Raw genomic sequence first — 21276 nt, 5'->3', positions numbered from 1 at the left:
TGTTTGATCTAGTTGATGTAATTGAGGTAAACAAGCTAGAACCTTTTGACGGTAATTTGGGAGGGAAGAGATCGGGTTGCCAGCAAGCCATAAGACCTGGAGGGAGAGAGAGAAATGAAATGAAACGTTACCTTCTCCTAACCTGAAGATATGGAAGAGTTTGAAGATGTTGTACTTCTTCTAATTTTGAAATACTATTTTTACGAAGATACAATTGCCGTAGATTTTTTGCCTAATAATTTATGAAGGACACTCAATTATCATCAAAGGATAACTTACATTGTCCAATGTCACATAATGTTGTCAGATCATTACAGCTGCAATGAAAATGTAAAAATCAACATCACATCATGTGAACAATCACATGATCACACTGACCTGAGGTTCAACACTTCTAAATTGTTTACTTTAGCTAAAATACTTACCTAAAAATAAAACATTTATACTTTCTCATATTCTCATATTATAGAATAAAATATAATACAAACAATGTCTTACATCATTTAATTTCATTGCCCAACATTGTAAACTTTTAACTGACTCCAACGACTTTGTTTTACTTCGTAAGAGAATATCATCACTAGTAAGAGTAGCCATCACAAACAACCTACACCCCTTAATTAATATTCATTGTTTTCAATAATAATAAATAAACAACTATAAATAATTATAATCTGATAGATTATAAACTATTTCCATTTTAATTCGCAAATAAGAGGTAAATGATCAGATGGAAAACAGACTGATGGTAGAGCAGTATGTTCTGTCACCTCTTCATGACTGGGCAATGGTATAACTCTCTCAATCACAAAATGGTCTCGATCAAACAATATATAATCAAGAACTGCTTTAAACTCAACTCTGTAATGAGTATAAGGTAATGGACTACAAGCATCTTGGAGATGAAACTCATGGTCTATATCCATCCCATCAAAATCATCAGTGACAGCAAATGACACTGGACCATCTTCACCATCATATTCACACTCTACTTCTTCATTCTCCATCACTGTATCACTATTGACTCTAACAAAATTAACAATGTAGCCTGCTTCTTCTGGTGGGACTTCACAGCAACCACAACGAGGTATTAAACTATATTTATATGTAGTCCAGTCAGGATGAGACTGAGACAGAGATCCATGTGTCAGAAACTCGTATGCACCAGTACAAGGACAGCTATTAAAATCGCCACAAAACAAAACAGCAATCTTTTCCTGATCTAGCTTTGGTATAGATGACCTAAAGTCACATAGCACTTTCCCGAGAGCTCTAGTACAAAGTATTGCTTGTAATAGTCTCATGTGACCTTCTGTTGGATGGTAACACAAATGTGTATTAGCTATTAACAAATACCGATCATCATTTACATCCAAAACTTTGAGCAGGACTATTTGAACAATTGTTGGTTTTTTCTTTAAATTTTTAAGTACTGATGGTGCCTTTTGTAATGCTTGAAATAGATCACTACAGCTAGGATCTTCTTGAATGAACTTCTTAAGACTTACTGAGAGAGTCTTGACCAATTTGTATTTAAAAGTTGAGAAAAAAATAGCCTCCCCCTCTTGCAGCTGGAATAAATGGTAAGTTATTTAAGTGATATAGATAAGGTATTGCCAACCTGTCCTGTCTTCATAGCATATTGGCCATCATACCCATGTTCCTTCATTACAGGATATAAAGACATGTTAAAGCACTTTAGAGCTACTTCTTGCATGCAGATGACATCCGGGTGATAACCTATGACCTCAGTGATGAGGAGATTATGACGATAATCACTCTGAAGTGCTTCATGTTTGCAATATGGATACAAGACTTGGTATGCATAGTCTGATGTAGAATGTTGATCTGCTAATATGTTGTACGAAATAACACGTAGAACATCAGGAGATGAGAGTAACGCAGGAGTAAGTCCTTGTCGACGTGATATAGCTTTAAGTTCTGGTCTAGCACTCACTATTGAGGTATACAAGTAGACTGGGTTGCCATGGCGATCTGAACTGCATGGAGTGAGTTTGATTAAAAATTGATGACCCAAGTCACCCATTGTGGGACAATATATCATCTCTTTGTGAAGAGGAACAGCCGTTGTGAGTGCTGATGGGAAGTAGGCGGAGTCTAGAGTAGACACTTCCAAATAACTATCTGTTTCCAAAGAGTCAACAGAGACATGCTCTTGCAATTGTAGCCACTCCCACTTACAATGAACTAAGTCAGCAAATTCTAATTCTACCTAGTTTAAGTCATATAATAATAATAATAATATTATAGCATTATTACCTGTGGTACTATAGGACACTCAACCATTATACAAGTAGGTACTTCAAATTTCTTAACAACTGGATAGTTCACCTCAACTTGATATCTTGTCTTATCAACGACTAACCATACTCCTTCCTGCCATGCCAAGATATTGACAGTATCTAAAGACACCAGATCTTTCCCATTTTTTTCCAATAAGCTAACAGAAGGAGGAGGAGAGGAAGAGATGTTACCAGTTGCTCGTGTCTATTGTGTTTCTTTTTGTCTGCTTTGACTACACTTAGAGTCAGTCTTTTCAATGTTTTTTCCAAGAACTCGTCTTTAGGTCGATGTAAATGGTGACAATGACCTCGAAGGAAAAAACTGATAGTTAAATGGCTGTCTTCTTCGACATTTCGTACAAGAACCTGTTCGTACTGTTTCCAGACAGCCATTAGCTATCCAACCCCTTCTTTTCAAGCATCTCTCACGTGAGCAGAAGTTGAATTGATTGCCTTATACTTGTCTGGAGGAACTGTTATAAACTTTGATGGAAGGAACAAACGATAATGAAGAAGAGTGTTTAGATAATATGATTTTTATTTGTTGTAATATAAAAAATAGACAATGATATTTTTACATTAGTAATATGAAATTAGCACAATGAAACAAATATTTTGACACTAGCAGACAACTAACTATACTATTTAGTGTCATGCTCAGTATTACAAGAATTGTCAAATGTAGTTATCAAGTATTGCATTTAGTTTTGGAATAGTACATGTAAGGTACATCAAGACTATCAACACTACTTGTCTGACTCTGTCTACACAGAACTTAATGCACAAAATAAATCTAAATTTATTAAAAAAAAATCCTTGTGTGTTGCCCAAACGATTCCTACTCGCTCACCCACTCAGGCTTCCACTTAGGCTCCAGGATTCCCTGCTATTGCTAGCTGGGACCGCCACCTGGCTTGGTAACCCTCGTCTTCGCGAGGTAATCCTGGCTGGAGCGTCGCCCTAACTTAAAACCAGCCGTACGGGATTCCAGCTCTTAGGGAATGTCGCATTCAGGAACCGGGAACCACAAATACACCAGCCTCATCTCGTTTAAAGGGAGACTACCAGCCCTATCCTAGTCGGCCTTTCGGATACTCCGTAGAGTATGCTGGTAACCATCTCAGAGGTCTGATGCATTGCAGAACGCTGGCCCACAACACACTGGCACTCAGGACTGTTCAAGTTTCTTTTTATATGTACGTAAGATTTTGTCTTCAGCCTCTTGTGGGGCGCGCTGTGTACGTTTATGAATCTCATTAACAGTAGCTACGAATATGATTACAAGTATCGATGAACTAGACTGCAAAAACTTAAACTATACTTTTAATGGCCAAGAATAAAACTAGTCCTACTTAAGGAAACTAGAACAACACTACTAATTATAATAATTTTAATCATATTTTAATTTTATAGGGACTTAAAAAATAAAAATCCTCACTCTTCTCACTCTCCTCACTGTTGCTGTAATTGCATTTGTTACATGTCACTTGTGATAAAAAGAGTCAGATAGCTGATAAAAATATTACTGAATTGTAACCAGTTTCCATCCAGCCATTAGATAATTTTGTTCTACTAGTTTTTTGTCCTGTAGTCAATAATAAACATTTTAAAATGTGGTACAAGGCCTTACCTTGCATCAAATAATTCAGTTAATTATTGACTAATTGAACATAATACTCATGGAGCATCTTGGTATCTATCAGGAACAAATGATTCATGCGTATCTGTTTTCAATAATAAGGTCTGATATTTATTGTATTTTTCTCTTTTACTTGATAGAGTTTGAACAAGAGATTCTGACGAAAGTGTTGTTGTACCACTGCTATACCTGTACATCCTTTATAAGTTTAGTAATACTTTCAGTAAACATACTCCTGTGTGACAGCATAAGTTTGTATTAATTTGAATGTTTTTAACTTTAAAATATTATACCTGACTTTGTACATTCACAACATACATGTTTGTTGGTTGATTACAGGAATTCTAAAAAAATAGGGTGGTTCACCAGACACTGGAGGACACCACTAACATAGCAATTGCTAGCTGTGTTGGTGATACAAGAAGGCTGTAAGCTGTAATATTAGCATGGCTATAACTTTATTTCACGAATACGCGTATATAGTTTGCGCATGCGTGGACCAGTATGGGATAACTCGAATGGCACTCCTTCAATTTTGGAACAAAGCTCAATTGATGCTACCAGCTGGCTCTCTGGTCAGTAGGGATATAGGGTAAAATTATATATAATTAATAATTAAAACGATCACCTTAGTTTATAGATCAAATAAATGTCGGGACTTCTGACCTCAACAAACATGAAGGTGTGGACAAAATGTCTCTCAGTAACAATACTGTTATCTTGTAGGCAGTATATACCAATGTCCATTCTGTCATGCATTACTAGTTCCAGCAGTATGTAGCATGTCAACAATTAGTAAAAACAAATTGAAGAAGAAGAAACAGCACCATTTTCCTGTATACTCCATTTTATCCTCGATTAAATTAAAAAATACCAAACACTTTATAGTAAGTGTTCTGTCAATTGAATAAAATTTTACAAGTATTCTTAGAAAATTCACTGCAAAATGTGTAGCCACACTCATCTTGTACCATGTGGGCAATCAAGTCAATCTAATAACTTCACCCAGACCTCACACCCTACACTCAAAGTTACACCCACTCCACAACACAGGTCAGTGTATCTTATCACATCTGCATAATAAAATAATGTATTTATTTTTAAAGACGAAGGTCACACAACTTGAGGAAATTGATATGTCAAACCACACCCAATACTCCACCCACTCCTTCACTCATGGACTTCTTATTAGAATACTAGCTAAATACAAATGTTTCTCACACTTATATAATGGCAGCATAGTGTGTTATTGAAATATTGGTACTAATACTTCTTGTGCAGACAGCTTATATAGTCTCTGACCAACAGGTACATGTAATCTGTTAGCTTCCTGTAACAAACACAAAGTGATAATGTCAAACTACACATAACAATGTGTTTTATTAAATGATGCATTATTGCTTACATCAGGGACGTTGTAATGGTAATTGAAATGTAATTAATTACAAGTTTTGAAGTAATGGTAATCATAATGATAATCGAGTAATCATTATATGATAAAGTAATTGACAACATCCCTGATTTACATATCATTTTATTTTAAAATACCTTTCTAACTTCAACTAATATCTTCTCAGTTATAGTTCCTAATAAAAGTTTACTATAGACAGTATAAAATAACAGAGAAAACAATGGGTTAAAAATCTTACCGTTTAATAGGAACAAGAACTACAATGTAAGAAGGAAAACAAACAACAATGACAATATTATAATTTAGTTCATACTTTTATTGCTGACATCAGTAGTGAAACGATCTGCTGAATCATGATGCAAATAATAGATCCTACCATCAACTGTGAGAGCTAAAAAATTAGCATGACTATCTTGCATAAATATGGCAGTGTCTCCAATTTTTAAACTGCAGAAGAAAAAAGTGTCAACAGATTATTATAAGGATATGAGCAGCTTACTTTGCAATATTAATTGTTAATGTTTCAGGATGTTCCTGAAAGAGAGAGATGTGTTTCATTAAACTAATATAACAAGAACATACTTGACTCTCATTTAATTTGGAGTAGGAACGACGGAGTTGTTTTATACCTCTGTCCTTTTCTATCATTTCTTTCATGTGGTTTTCTCTTTCTAATACTAACTGATTCTTCAGTCCTTCTACTGCTGCTTGTAATGCCACTACTTGACCTTCTAATTCATGCTTATCTGTTGCTTCAATGGAACTAGTCTGAAAACCCAAGACATAGGTATCAGTCTGGACACCAGATTCCAAGACATCAATATATGTTTGAGTACAAGAGTCAACAACTTGTATGTCAGAAGTTATTCCAGTCTCATTAGGTGTCACTTGAACACTGACTTCATTCAATATAACTGCTGTTTGAACAGCTCTATTGATACCTTGAAGATACTTTCTAAGCTCATCATGAATTCCTTCTAATTTTGTTTGCATGGATGCATTAAGTAACTCAACAGAAGACTGAACACCAAATTCCACTCCATTAACTTTTGCCTGTGTACCTATGTCCTCTCCAATGACCTCTGCCTGTGTACCTATGTCCTCTCCAATGACCTCTGCCTGTGTACCTATGTCCTCTCCAATGACTTCTGCCTGTGTACTTATGTCCTTTCCAATAGTCTCTGCCTGTGTACTTATGTCCTTTCCAATAGCCTCTGTCTGTGTTCTATTGTCTGTTTTATTGACAGTTTGTTTTGGATTTGTAATGTTGACTTGGACACCAGAGTTGGCAGTGTCAGTCAGAGTCTGAGAACAATTGTCATTAGAATCTGGAGTTGCTTGTATAGCAATTTCAAGTAGCTGTGTAGTGATTTCATTATCAGTTTTTGTTGTGCTGTGATCAGGAGTAAAATGAGAGTCAATTGTACTACAAGTAACAGAGTAATAACAATGTTATAAGGAAAGAAGACTACCTTGTTGAAATATAAGAAGGTCGAGGAAGTATTTTAGATAATGCATTTAATTCCTCTTGTGACAATGAACACAGATCATCATCAAATCGTTGAGGAACAGAGGTCTGTATAAAATATTAAACTTGTTATGTATTTAATTTCCAACTAACTATAAGTCTAGGTATACGATCAGTGAGAGATGGAAAGAGGGAGATGACAAAATGTTGTCCACATTTGTCAAGAAAACGATTGCCTTCTTGCCTTTTCTTGTTGTCTCAGCTCTTCAAATTTTTGAAACACTTTCTCTCCTTCCTAGAAGAAGAAATTCCACAACACAATAGTTGTTATAAGGACAAATTACAAACATATATAGTATTACAAAATTGTCATAACACATCTCATACCTCTACAAATATTGATTTGAACTTTTTTTCTCTGAGCTACCTCATTCAGAACACAAGACATCATATCAGGAGCTGCACAGATTTGTTCAAGGACTTCAAATCTCCTACGAGTGAGTTGTAACTGTCCACAATGAAACTGAAGCTGTGCATCAACTTCAGTCATTTTTGTTGCAGTGTAGCCAGTGACTCCAGTCCAGTATCAATCCTTTCTTTCAATGAAGACTTTAAAGTTTCTAACTCTCCAACAGAAGTTTCTATTTTTTGATGATTTCTACTCATCATTTGTAGAAGTCGACAGTTGCTGAGACTTACATTAGCTAGTGCACCTCCATCTCCACTGCCTAGTACTCTTTGAACTGTAGACTGTAGACTCTAACAGTAAATGAGAGAGAAATAGATTTATTAGTTTTAATGGAAGACCTTCTACCTGAGCCATTGACTGCTGTTCTTGACTAATACGTTCTAAGTCTTCAGTAGTCTTAGGAAGTGTGATCTCTACCATTTCTATGGTTAGTAGTTCAGCAGCTGCTTCTATTAAGAAAATTAAGAACTACACCCAATAAAAGAGATAGGTTTGTACCTGCTAATGTGGTTGCTTGCTTTTGAAGATCATCTAAAGTGTCTTCATTAACCTAGTCAAATTAAGAGATGCATGAATAAAATAGTCAATTAATTACTTTTAATTAATTAATTACCTGATTTAATGTTTGATGACATTCTTTTTATTAAGTCAGTTAGACTGCTGTGTTCATCTTGTGAATTAATCCATTATATAATGAATGTCTCTCATCTCCAAAGACACCACTCTGACTAAGAAATGGTGGGAGAATAACCATCTTTAGAACTTCTAATTGACCAGGAGTCCTTTACAAAACAAGAGGAGTTAAATAAACTAGTAATATTAAATTTAAGCACTTTTCCAGTAAATCTTTATAACTGGTTAATGATTCCTTGAGATTTCTAACAGCGGAATCCAAGCTCTCTGATGCTTATCAAATATCCTGCAAACCAGAACAAATTATTATGATGCAAGATGCAAACTTTGTTACCTCTTCATTGAGGAGAAGTTAAGCAGTAATGCTTGCCATCCTGACCATTGCAACTTAGTTTGTGAACGAAGTTCTTGCAATAAATGTACTAACTGCAATGCTTCTTGTCGAAACTCACTAGCTAGTGTTAGTTGTTGTTGTAGAGCTGTGGGAGATGGAGATGATGTAAGACGAGCCATCTGACTTTCCAAATGTGGATTCTTCTTGTAAGATTGATCAGTATATGATGAGTGGGGTACTACCCCCGGTCGGAAATAAACATAAAGTGGTCGTTCCTCCTAAAGTGGCAATCTCTTAGATCAATGGGAGTTAATATTTCTAGCACTTACCGTGCCCGCATCGTATGAACCTAATGTCTCCTCGGCATCTAGTAAATGACCTTTAGGTGTCAGAAGGATAATATCTTTACTAGCCACGCCACATTGATGTCCAAGAGACTTTTGTAGCTTAGCAACACTGAGAAGGGCACAACAGAGCAATATAACAATGAAAAATAGTAGAGTTTACACAAGGAGAAGGGTATTCCCAGTGCGTGACTAGTAATGTAAGATTCTCCTTACCTTGATGTGGGAGGTAAGTCTTCTGAAAGAGAGACACCTTGTGATACTAGAAAAACTCGTAACATAGTGAATCCAATGACACAGCTTATTTGTACATTGTTAGAGATGGGCGGTACCGACTGCTTATTAATTTTAACCCCTCGGAAGTAAACAGTGTCACGCAAGATCTGGGACCATCGCGAACAAGAGGAATAACAATGTGCAACCATTTGTACGCAATTGTCCATTCAAACGTTTTTTTTGAGCATAAGACCCATTTGTCAGATTTACATGTTTTTTTTTGTTCATAATTATAATTATTATGAACAAAGAGCTATAATTATTCATACTAAATTATATATAATTTCTGGACTAAAGCTCTCAGTTGTTGCCAGTCTTAGCACTAATACAATGTTATGACCTCTATTAATTCTATTAGCTACACTCCATCAGCCTAAATATCATAGTTCAGTTAACACAGGGACAGTAGAAGTTTAGTTTAAACAGATCTAAACTTGCTTTATGTTGAGTTGTTAGGGTTAATCCTCATATCTTGGATCCTAATGTGATAATATTCACATTATAATTTCAGTTCTTGGTCTTCTGGGTCTAGAACTGGTTCAGAATGTTTGAGTCCATGTATTAAGAGATAGGGTCTGAGCACCAAATAAATTAAAATATAAAAATCAATACCTTTAGTTCCGGAAACAAATGCAGTGCAGTATCATTAAACACATTATCTTCAAAGAAAAATGAAAAGATCTTTCAATGACCACATCCTTCAACTGAAATTACCAAAGACTTACACAACCACAATACAATATACAAACCATGTTGAGATAAAATCCTTTAGCAGAAAGTTGTCTCCTAGTTAATCTAAAGAGACATATTGTGACATATGTTACATTAAAGATGTACTTACCGAGTGAAATAATTTGAGAAATTGTTACCCATAATAACTACATTTGTTAACTTTTCTGGACTCCAATTAGCATATAACAAGTTATTATACATAGCTAATCCACAATGAGGCATATAAAATAAAGTAGGTACAGTGACTGTATGTCGACAATACTAGAAGAGACATTATTATATAACGATCATAGGATTAAGTCACACCTACCTCATTAATACCAATATCATGTAATCCTAACTGTTCTAATGCTTTTATCTCAAGAGGAGTTAACACTGGATCATATACTAAAACTTGTCTAACCTGTATAAGAAACTATTTTTAAGTTTAATTGTTTTATTTTGCTTGCCTTAGGGAATGAGTCCATTAGCAGTAGTAATACAGCAATCTGATATTGAGCTGATATGTTCTCTATTAGTTTACCCAATTCCATAAACAATTATTTCTTCAATCTGTATTTGATCTTTTTCAAAAATAGCTATAATTTGTAAATAAACAAATCTCATTGGGGTAACTAAGTCCCCACACACACACACATGTACATACATACCTTGTATATATTGGACATAATTCTGTACTAGTTCCTCTCCTCTATATAACCAGTAATTATAATTATTGCTTCAATTAAAGGGAGTTACTCTTTTACTTTCGTTGTCTGATCCTTTCACAGATTATGTCTTTATTCAAACCCACTTGATCATCATTATTACTTAATATATCACATGATGATCTTGTGTAATGTCTCTTAGCACAAAGACGATGACCTTTATGACTAATTCAAAACCATTTTCTTCCATGAGTTCTTTTTATAATGAAGAGTGGGCGTCAAAAGGAAGCCACACCCACACATACAGACTTAAAAAATTGTAATTACATTAAGTTATAGCGATGTTTTATTTACGCATGAAAGTATCAAGAGATGCTTTAGTTCTTTGAACAGAATTAATATGGCGATGAATACGATCTTCTATTGTTTGTGATGACGTCAACGATTGCACACGCAGCTTTCTATAAACAGTAATAAATATGAAAACATTTTTATGAAAGAATCTATTTACTTGAGGAATTTTTTCATCCTTGACTGATAGTTGCTCTTCTTCTTCTTTCTTCATCTCTTCCTGCAATAATAAACTTATATTTTTGGTTCTATTAATATTGTAATTACCTCGTGCCGTCTTAATTGGCCTCTCTCTCTCTCTATCTCGGTCCCTCTAAGGAGGAGGTTCCATGTAATCAGATATATATATGAACATTTTTGTGAACTTACTTTGCAAATGACATCATTTCTTTACGACGCCTTTCTAACTCCTCTGGATCCATACGGCTGAAATTGAAGTTGGTCCAGGCCTTTTGGAACAAGTTGGTTACCAGACCTTTTATTAATAACTTTATGAGTACCAGACCCTCTGTCTGACACATGATGTGAAGATGATTGCTCTCTGGTGCTGTCTATCTTTAGATATTGGTGATCTATCTCGTGTACTATTAAAAAAATATATCATATTATGCATTGGACTATAGTGTTTACTGTGATTAGAGGGGGATGGTCTCCTCTCTTCTCTCATGATGCCTTTCAGAGGGAGATTGATCTTTTCTTCTCCCACGTGACCTTATCAGTTCTTTGAGAGGGAGCGGTCCCTTCTTCCTTCAATATGACTTTTCAGTTCTTTGGAAGGGGAAGTGATCTCTCTTCCTTCATGTGACCTTTCAGTTCTTTGAGAAGGGGAATGGTCCTGTCTTCTCTCCACGATTCTATGATCAGTTTCCCTAATGAGGTGTGGTTAGTGATACAAGCCCCACCCACATCATTACAACTTATCTCTTCAGAATCACTATCACTGTGGATGTCGAGACTTCTTTTTCTTTTGAAGATTTTCTGCTTCGGTTTTCTTACCTTTTTCTTTACTTAGTAACTAAAAGTATATATAGTTTTTATTAATACCATTGTGCCATTCATCCATCTTTCCATCAATCCCTCCATTCATCCATTTTACCTCCTTAGTTGCTTCATTTTTTAATGGATATCTAATATACCTTTTTAGCTTCTTCCTCCTTTTTTTCTACAAAATATAGATTTAAAAAAAATTGTTACAAATTTTAAGTTTTTTACTTGATCCCAAAAAGCAAAAGGAGCTCTTCTCTGATTTTCATCTCAAGATCAGCTGCAGAGTTAGAAACATCAGGGAGCAGCAAACAAAGCCACTCAGACCACTGCTAAAAGCTGTCATTAATCATTATTAAATATAATTATAATATGTGTTGACTTACTTCCTTCTCTCTTTTCATCTTCCATCAAGGTTGGATCAATACTTTTTGTCAATACGTTTCCCTAACAGTTATTCTTTCTCCGTTAGTTTTACCAGGACCTCGATTATAGCCAATCTACTCTCTCTTCACGAGCTCTACATAGGATATAAACTCCATTTATATAATAGCTTCATTGTGGTCTTACTTTGAAATACCAGAGTCAACTGCCATTTTTTTGCATTCTTCTCGAGAAACGTTCTTCTTTAATTTCTGACTGTAATTCGGCAATCCTTTTTTGCTCTGCTTCGTGTCGTTTGTTCTGCGCTTTCCATACTCCCTCTCCAGATTTTGAAGTGATAGCGGATGCACACTCTTCTTCTTCATATTCTTAGTAAAGTGTATAAAGTAATATTAGAACACTTATGGTGATAAAAAGCTTCATTTTTTAAATTAAGTAGTGTTTACAAGTTATAACTATAAACAATAAAGACAACCAATTACTTATTTTCATACTATCATAGCATAATGGACTTTTACTAGATATAATACTCACCAGATCACCTCCTCCCCCATTTTTGTTTCTTCGTAGTCCGACTTTTCTTATTAAGATGAGACAAACGGGTTTCAAGTACTGATATATTCAAAAACACAACCCACAAACAAAACGTTCCGTTGACGCATGCTCACGTCAGCAGTCCTCTCTCTCCCTCGGGGTAATATCTCAGTTTTTGTATCTATACCATCTTCCCTCGGTGAAAGCGCTTTAGCAGAGAGGATAGGACACCCCACACAATGGTGAGTTATTTCATTAATAATAAATGATACAAAATTTTTTAAAAATCTTCAGGCTGCTGAAAAAGTCATCCCAAAGCCATACCCTTTATCAGATCCGCAACTAACAGTTACTATCCTAGACTTGGTTGCAGCAAGCTACAAACTATAAGCAAAATTAAGAAAGGAGCTAAATGAAGGTGAGGCAATCCTTCTAATTTTCACTAATTAATCCTTATCAACAGCAACCAAAGCTTTAAATCGAGGCATCGCTGAATTTAGTGTAAATGGCTGCCCGACACAGAACCCTTGGAAATTCTAATCCATCCTACCCTTAACTTTGTGAGAGACAGGTAAACAATGCAATGACCAGTATTTATATTAACAGTTTTTCCTTACTCCAGAATGTACCGTATGTCTTTGTACCTTCTAAAGCAGCATAGGTCGTGCCTGCGGTGTATCACGTTCCAGATCATTGCCTGTGCTGTCCTGTGAACGAAGGTTCTCATAGTTTTTGAAACCACACAGATCTCAAGTTTACAACAATCCATTGATAAACTCCTGTATTAATAAAATGACTCAATTACATGAATAAGAATGTCTGAGATGTATTGTACTAATAATATCATGTGATTACTTGTTAATATATTAAGTCTACTAAATACATACATTGAAATTTATTAACAAACTCATTTTACACAGCTCTTGTTAACGAGGTTGGTCTTTTATTAGTTTGTGCCATTAAACATGTACAACTTCACGGTTAGTTTAGAGCTAAAGGAGTGATATCGTTACTCAATACCACATAAAATAAATGGACTTACCAGTCTTGTGATGCGTTAGATAACTTTCACTTTTGTGCCAAAGATTTACAAAACCACTACCATGTAATCCTGAAGTAAGAAATAGATGAGGTATCAAGAAACCACTTTAAGTACCTGATATTCCGCTCTTTTCTAATTTGAGATTTAAATCACTGATTTTGTTGAGTAGTAGTATGTAGCCATTCTGGGATGGTGGGCCCATATTAAATAACTTTAAATGATAATGGCTTACAGTTTTGAAGTGAACACCGAGAGAAGAGTATTGGACCCAGTATGTGTTCCACAACAGATCAAATAAATGTGAGTCCAGACTGGACTTGAAGTATGATACATTAAGACTATAAATATCTATGCGAAAAAGTTATAATAGTTTCATTCTCATTCACCCAATGAGTACGAGTATGAGGACTGTGATAATAGCACTTGTACGTTTGCAATGAACTCCAAAATCTTCAATTTTCTCCAGGGGTATGGTCTGGTATTCACTAGGTCCCTCATCATGTGGCTTGTACCCCTATTAACTATAGTAAATTATGATTTAATAAATTAAAGAGAATTACTTTGGGATAAGTTCTAAAAGCTCCTAAATAACTTTTTCCTGATGACATAGTCGAATGGGATCAACTTTCAAAAATTAGAAAAGAAGCACGTTCTATAAAGCTTCAAGAACATGTCACACCCACCCACACAATGGCAGCCCGGGTTCCTGAAACTTTTGATTTAACATTTTGTGTATCAACATCAATACCAGAGAGCCAACAGCCATAACCAGGATGACTATGGATACCATCCTAGTGCAGTTTTCTAACGTCCAACCTACAAGAGAAACATTCTATAATAGCAAATCTAATGATGTAATGTTGTTGCTACTAGAATTAGTAAAATCGCTACCTTTTTTGCAGATTCTATATATAGTGACATGTATTGTCATAAGCAGCTGCCTGAGCATTAACAACGGTCTCTGTCCCCTCAAGGGAGTGCAAACGTATCCATGACAACCATAGTCGGACCATCTATCTTCCCAACATTAAATCCCATACTTCAAGACGACCTCCACTACGAGCATGCATCACCATTTTTAAAAGTGCCAGTGCTGATATTTTCATATCTTTGAAATAGTGCACGCTAAATTAGAGATGATAATAGTATAATTTATTGGTATTTATCTCTCACTCTTTCTCCCATGGTTTCTTGGAAAGGATCTCTTGTTGTTCACTGTGATTGTACTTGAAATAGTGTCTACACTTGCCACTTGTTGAATATTGTTAGCAGCTTCAAACGCTTTCTTTGCTGTTTCACTGCTACTACTACTACTACTGCCTTCAGCCATGTTCTGTTGGGGTGTGGTTTAATTGTGGTGTGGCTATTTGTGCAGTTGTTGGAGCCTTGTTTTCTAATATTTTTAATGAGGTATGTTACTTATAATCAATGGAACTCTACTTTTTTTAATGCTTATTTATTTTTTCTTGCATTTAGATGAGGCAGGTTTTAGCTCCAACCTCACGAGGCTATCTACTAGCTGCAAAGGTAATGGGAGCTACCATGTGGTGCTGGATATTTTGGCGGTTGAAACATGACTGGCTGATGTCTTTGTAAGTTTTTGTATTGTATATTACATCATGATGACACAACTCGTTTCGTTACAGGGACAGCATGCATCGTTAGAGCCCCCCCATTATCAGGGGAACCTCGTCATCAGGATCTCATCATCATTAATTAGAATTAACAAGCTAGTTATTAAAGATATATATTGCGACAAAATGGATTATAGTAGTTATTAAAAATAAGACAAAGTAAACAGTATATGTTATTAAAATTAATTAATATGGGGTGCGGCTCATGACAAATCGATTGATGACTCGGACATTTCAAGATGGCTACCCAGCGAGGAAACTAATAGTGATTTCTCTCAGCTTAGAAACAGATCTAGAAGAATTGATTTAGTAGACAAAAACAGGATATCTTTAAGAATACTAAAGAATCGGACCATATATAATTTAGTCGGTGGCTAAGAGATAAGTAATAGATCATGTGATATTATTTCTTTGTTTGATACAGACTGAGATTACGAAATGTCACGACATCCTTCAAGACACAGTGGTAATGTGTTAAATTAATCTACTTAATTATGTTTGCTATCCTTGTTTGTTATTTGCGCTATTTATTATTATTTCCTAATTCGTTATCAGGAGTTAGTTGTGATGCCTGTGGCAAGAGTGGGATTTACAGGGAAACGTTATAAATGTCTGTCTTGTTACGATTTTGATCTTGTCAAGAATGTTTTGAAGCAGGGTGAAACAGGTCAAGGACGACACAATACAGACCATCCTATGCAGGCCATTTTAACTAGAGTTGAAGCTGGTAAGAAAGATTTACCCTTTATTCAATGAAATCAGCATGTACTATTAGACCTAAAATTATATACTAAAGACTTACTAATTATTTTGATTAGATGTTTTTTATGGTGGAGAGAATCATAGCATGGAACAACCTCAAACCTATTCTTGTCCACTATGTGGAGAACGGGTCTTTCAGATAATGATCTACGAGATCATGTGACTCGACAACACGCTGATTCAGCAAACACACAAGAAGTGGTAAGCTAATATAATTGTTTGGGTTACTAATTACTGTTGCCATGGAGATCTGTCCGGTGTGTGCAGCACATCTTAGTGGCAACCCAAATCACCTAACAAATGATTTCTCTGGACATTGATGTTGGATCATTCACGATCTTTTACGTGATGCAGACTTGATATCCTTTTTCATTGATAACATTTCTAAGTTATTATATATAATGTAGTTTTGTTCCTTAACTATAGACTACGATCAGGGTAGTATGCACAGTAGAGTTCGTCGTATGATGGTACGGAGAAGAGGAGGTGGACCAGGTGGTGAAAGACATTATGGATTGTTTAGAGAAACCAGTCAATCATCTCAGATAACAGTGTTGATCCATTATCAGAACTCTTATCACAATTAGGTACGATCTGTTTTGTTTTACTATAATTATATCTTAAATTAGGAGGGGCAGGCCAAAGATTACCCTCAGATATCCTCCTCATATTCAACAATTACTAGACCATCAAGAGCGACAAGCTTTTGAGCGTGCCTCTCCTTCTAGGAGGCCCGTATATCGTAAGTTCTTATAGGAGGTCCTTCTGGAGCCAGTAAGTGCTCTGGGGTAGGGAGGCTCTATCTGTTTGTCTGTTATTTGGCAAGGACACTTGCTGTGTGGAGGTGTAGAGGCATTGCCTTATCTCCCTATTTTAAATAGCAAGAGAGCCACAACCCTTATTTATCCCAGGAGCAACACTGGGCCATAGGGGCAATATGTATTATGCGTTTAATGACCAATAGTTGTAGCACTTTCCTGGCATTACTGCTCACTTGTGTCTCTTTGTCATCAGGAGTGGTCATAGCTTGTTTTCTCCTTCATCAAGAGAAGTCTTAGAATTAACAAGGGGCATGAAAGAATCAAGTAAAAACAGATACTATCAATATTGTATCTAATCATCACAATCAAAGAGACAATTCGGCTTACTTGTTAAACAGGTAAGAGAAAACTAGTCAAAACTTGTTTTGTAAATACTACTATTACTATGTGGTTATAGTTATGAAGAAGTAAAACTCACGGAGCAAGAACAAGAACAAGTGCTCAACAACGTCGTGATCGTAGTCTTTTTGTACAAGATCTTCTCCTTTCTTCTTTGACATTCAGTGACACAAGTTCTGAATCTAGTGAAGAGACTTAAGACATGCTTTGATAGCGCCTAGCGGTAGTAAGGATGTAGTCCCTGTCATTAATAGTAGTAATAATGAATCTTATTATTAACATTATATTATATTATACAAATAATAACAAAACAATTTGATATTGTATGTCATCATTTCATTTTTCTTCTACTTTATATTGTTAAGTTTTGTGACTGATCATTATCAGTGTGTGTATATATGTATGTGCGTGTATATGTGTGTGTGTGTTGTTAGTGACAGCGGGTGTACATGATTACATTAATTTGTTATTAAGAACATACAAGACATAATTAATAGGGTTGACCTCAAATGCATGCATAATTATAAAAACAGTGCTTTATAATAACAGCATTGAAATTTACTTCTTCATAGCAATATAAATATTATAATAATAATTTAGAAGTGTAAGTGACTGGTTGGGTTGCTTAGTAACAAGTACAAGTACTCAAAAATTAGGTTAGATTGTAGGGCATCCTCAGCTTTTACTTTCTTAAGTAATGTTGCTATCTCCTATGATGTGCAAAGATATACTAGTCAAGTATACTAGAATATACAAAGTCTTTATTAAAGTATATTAAAGATTTACAGAAGATTACAACAAACCTCTCTTTCAAACGACACTGCAAAATCAAATGCAGTTTTGTTATATTTATTCTTCACTTTCCAGTCACATCTGTTGCTTAGTAACAAACTAAACCATATCAATATGGCCACCAAGAGTAGCTAACTAAAACAAAACAGTCCATTATTTGTCATAATCAGAATTTAAAATTACAGTTCAACAAACACAAACCTCTTTCATACATTAATGGTGTCTGTCCTTCATGATCTCTTCTGTTAATATCTGCTCCATGATGAATTAATTGCTAGCAATAGCCAGCGGTTACCATTGGTAGCAGCTGCCACTAATAAATGAAAGTTGTTAATAACAGGGTTGTCCCCTTACCAACTCTTAGTAATGGTGTCCATCCTGATACTGTCATGTCACTAATATCATTACCTAATAAGTATGAGCTATGAATATTGTTAAAACAAACAACCATGCATACTGGAAACCCCTCCATTAATAATAGTTCAAATGTTTCTAATTGTTCACCATCAACAGCCCAGTGGAGTGCTGACATACCTAAATAAAATATAAATGATAGTGTTTATATCTATCTTATTGTTATACCTGATGCATCTCTCTTAAACCATGATGCTCCAGCATTATGCAACAACATGATACATCCATTGTAACCATGGTAGCATGCTTCCATCATACTAAAACAATAGAGGATTAGTTATGGAGCGAGGAGGGCTGGGCTTACCTAGTTTTTCCAGCAGTATTGGAGTACTCTACATTAGCTCCGAAATTTAGTAATAAATCTACTACTCTGTAATATAACAGATCAAGTAAAATAAACATGAAAGATTTAGCACCTCTTTCTTCCTTGTTTACAGGCTACCATTAATGGTGATGCACCATGAATATCGGGTACATCTAGATAGTGAGGACTATGAAGGAACTATGACATCAGTAATGACATCATAAAGAAATCACGACTTACTCATTGTCTACAAAATAGATCGAACTGTGTCTACATCTCCATTGGCAACAGCTTTATGTAGATGTTCACTAGTTACTGCATGACCTAAAAATAGACTCAGTACACTAATAGGTCATAATTAACATCATGGCTATTTATAGAACACTCACGTGTAGTTGAGACAGTGACAATTGGACTCCAAGGACCTGGTCCTATTTCATTGCTAGCTCTCATTCTGTATCGATACTTCGGGGACAGGCTCAGACCAGTACATGTACAATATAACTCAGTACCTCTAAAAATGAATAATACCAAGTATAGGTGGGTGTGGTTTACTTACTCGTACACTGTTACAAATCATTGCCTCTCTCAATATCTTCTTCTTGTATGCAATAAAGGAGTGCCTGTTTGTTGGTATGTGTACCCAGTCAATGAGGGTGGGTGCCAATACAGTTCGATAGAAATGATATGTTACTTTGCCTATTACTGGAGGAATCTGGTTGGCTAGGTACTAAGAAGGGATCAGTAAGATTTAGATTTTTTTATTGGCTTTTCCCGTGTTTCTAATTCAAAATTATTACCTGTTTCAGTTGGTATTCTGCTGTCATTATCCTTTTGAAATTTCGAAAATTTTAGGTGGAGCTGGGTTAATTTTTAAAGTAGGTGTGGTTTTAGGACAACGCCCTTTGATTGCTTACCTACACTAACAATTGAATCGTTTTTTGATTGTTATAAATGGACAAAACTCCTTCTTCCCTACTCTCCCAAAGTTAGATCTTACCAAACTAGATATGATCAGTCAGTGTTTTCTGGAAGAGCTAAACATTTCTTTCAAGTGACTAATCCTCGCAATTTATTAGCCAGTGCGTCTCAACTTGAAAATGCAGCAAAAACTCGTCAAAACAAGACAAGTGAGTTGAATCAGCTACTAGAGATAGATCAAAAGGATCATTGAATATATTAGCAAACGATAATAATATCGACTTTTAATGTATTGACAAAATCCACTGTACTTCTCACTTTAGAGAAGGTATTGCTCCTCTGGTACAACTGAAGAAGAGATATGGCAAGCTAAAGAAATTAGCTGATTCAGCATTTTCATCTGATACTGGTGAGAAGATGTTTATTCTAGGACGTATGTCAGCCCAAGTTCCTTGTAACATGACAATCACTGGATTTATGATGACCTTTTATAAGTATGTTCCTAACAACATGATATCGATTTATCTCATCTAAGACATCCTGCAGCCGTGATTTTTTGGCAGGGATTAACCAGTCATTTAATGCTATGTCAATTATACTAACAGAAGTGGAGATGAAATTATGACAAGAGAGTAATTAATGATTTTAATTTATGTGACTAAACTCTTTATTTCATAGACAAATCCTTAAGCCTTATATAGCAGCTACTACATGCGCTACAGCGACTGCTTTAGGATTAATGTTTAGCTAAGGTAAATTCTAACTTATTTAATTCTTATTGTGTTAATTGAATTGTTTTGACATAGAATCTCCCAACCCTCATTGGTCGCTTTGTTCCTTTTGCAGCAGTAGCTGCTGCAAATTGTGTTAATATCCCATTAATGAGACAGAGGTAACACACACACACACACACACACACACATAAATGCATATACTATTGTTACAGAGAGATTAACAATGGAATACCTATCGTAGATCAAGATGATAACAGGGTTGGTATGTCTAAGGTGAGGAGTAACACCTATTAACATCACAATGATATAGTTATTATAGAATGCAGCAAAGAAAGCCATCACTCAAGTCTGTTTCTCAAGAGTTTTTATGGCAATGCCTGGCATGAGTAAGAGTTAATAGTGCACACAATTGGTTTATATCATTCTCTTTTATACACAGTTATACCAGCAGTTATTATGAATTCTTTAGACAAGAGAGGGCTATTTAAAGTAAAATAAACTTACCTGCAAAATAAGAATTATAAGTTTTATTATAGAGGATACCATGGGCTCCGGCACCTTTACAAATTGGTCTAGTTGGGTTTCTGGTAAGTGATGAATAATAACACATTACATAATGTACCTATGTCGCCTAGTAACTAATGTACCTATATCACCTAGTAACCATTGTATCTATGTCAACCAATGTACCCATGTTACCTAGTAACCAAGTATCTGTTTATTTTATCATCATAGTTTGGTGTTTGCTACACCTCTTGCTGTGCTATTTTCCCTCAGAGGAGGTCAGTTCACTGTTATATTACTAGAAAACTGTTACCATGGAGATATGTTTGTCATAACATTGTTAATGTTGTTTCCATTCTCCTTTTAGTTCTATTAATGTTTCAAAATTAGAACCAGAAGTGAGGGAGAAATTACAAGAGAGTCAACCTAACCTTAAGAAGGTATATTTCAACAAAGGACTCTAACTTTTCATATTACACATTATTACAAATTATGTGTAT

The 21276-nt window shown here is 35.3% G+C and overlaps 2 pseudogenes; one reads left to right on the top strand and one right to left on the bottom strand.

The window, feature by feature from the left end:
• Positions 1-13156: 13156 nt before the first annotated feature.
• On the bottom strand, positions 13157-14881 carry LOC121392351 (annotated as a pseudogene).
• A 146-nt stretch (positions 14882-15027) lies between these two features.
• Positions 15028-20770, top strand: LOC121392349 (annotated as a pseudogene).
• Positions 20771-21276: the final 506 nt, after the last annotated feature.

This window comes from Gigantopelta aegis, unplaced genomic scaffold (assembly GCF_016097555.1).
Source record: "Gigantopelta aegis isolate Gae_Host unplaced genomic scaffold, Gae_host_genome ctg3628_pilon_pilon:::debris, whole genome shotgun sequence".
Classification (NCBI taxonomy): Eukaryota; Metazoa; Mollusca; class Gastropoda; order Neomphalida; family Peltospiridae; genus Gigantopelta; species Gigantopelta aegis.
Note: the sequence above shows the minus strand (reverse complement) of the source record. Positions and strands in the feature narration are given on the sequence as shown.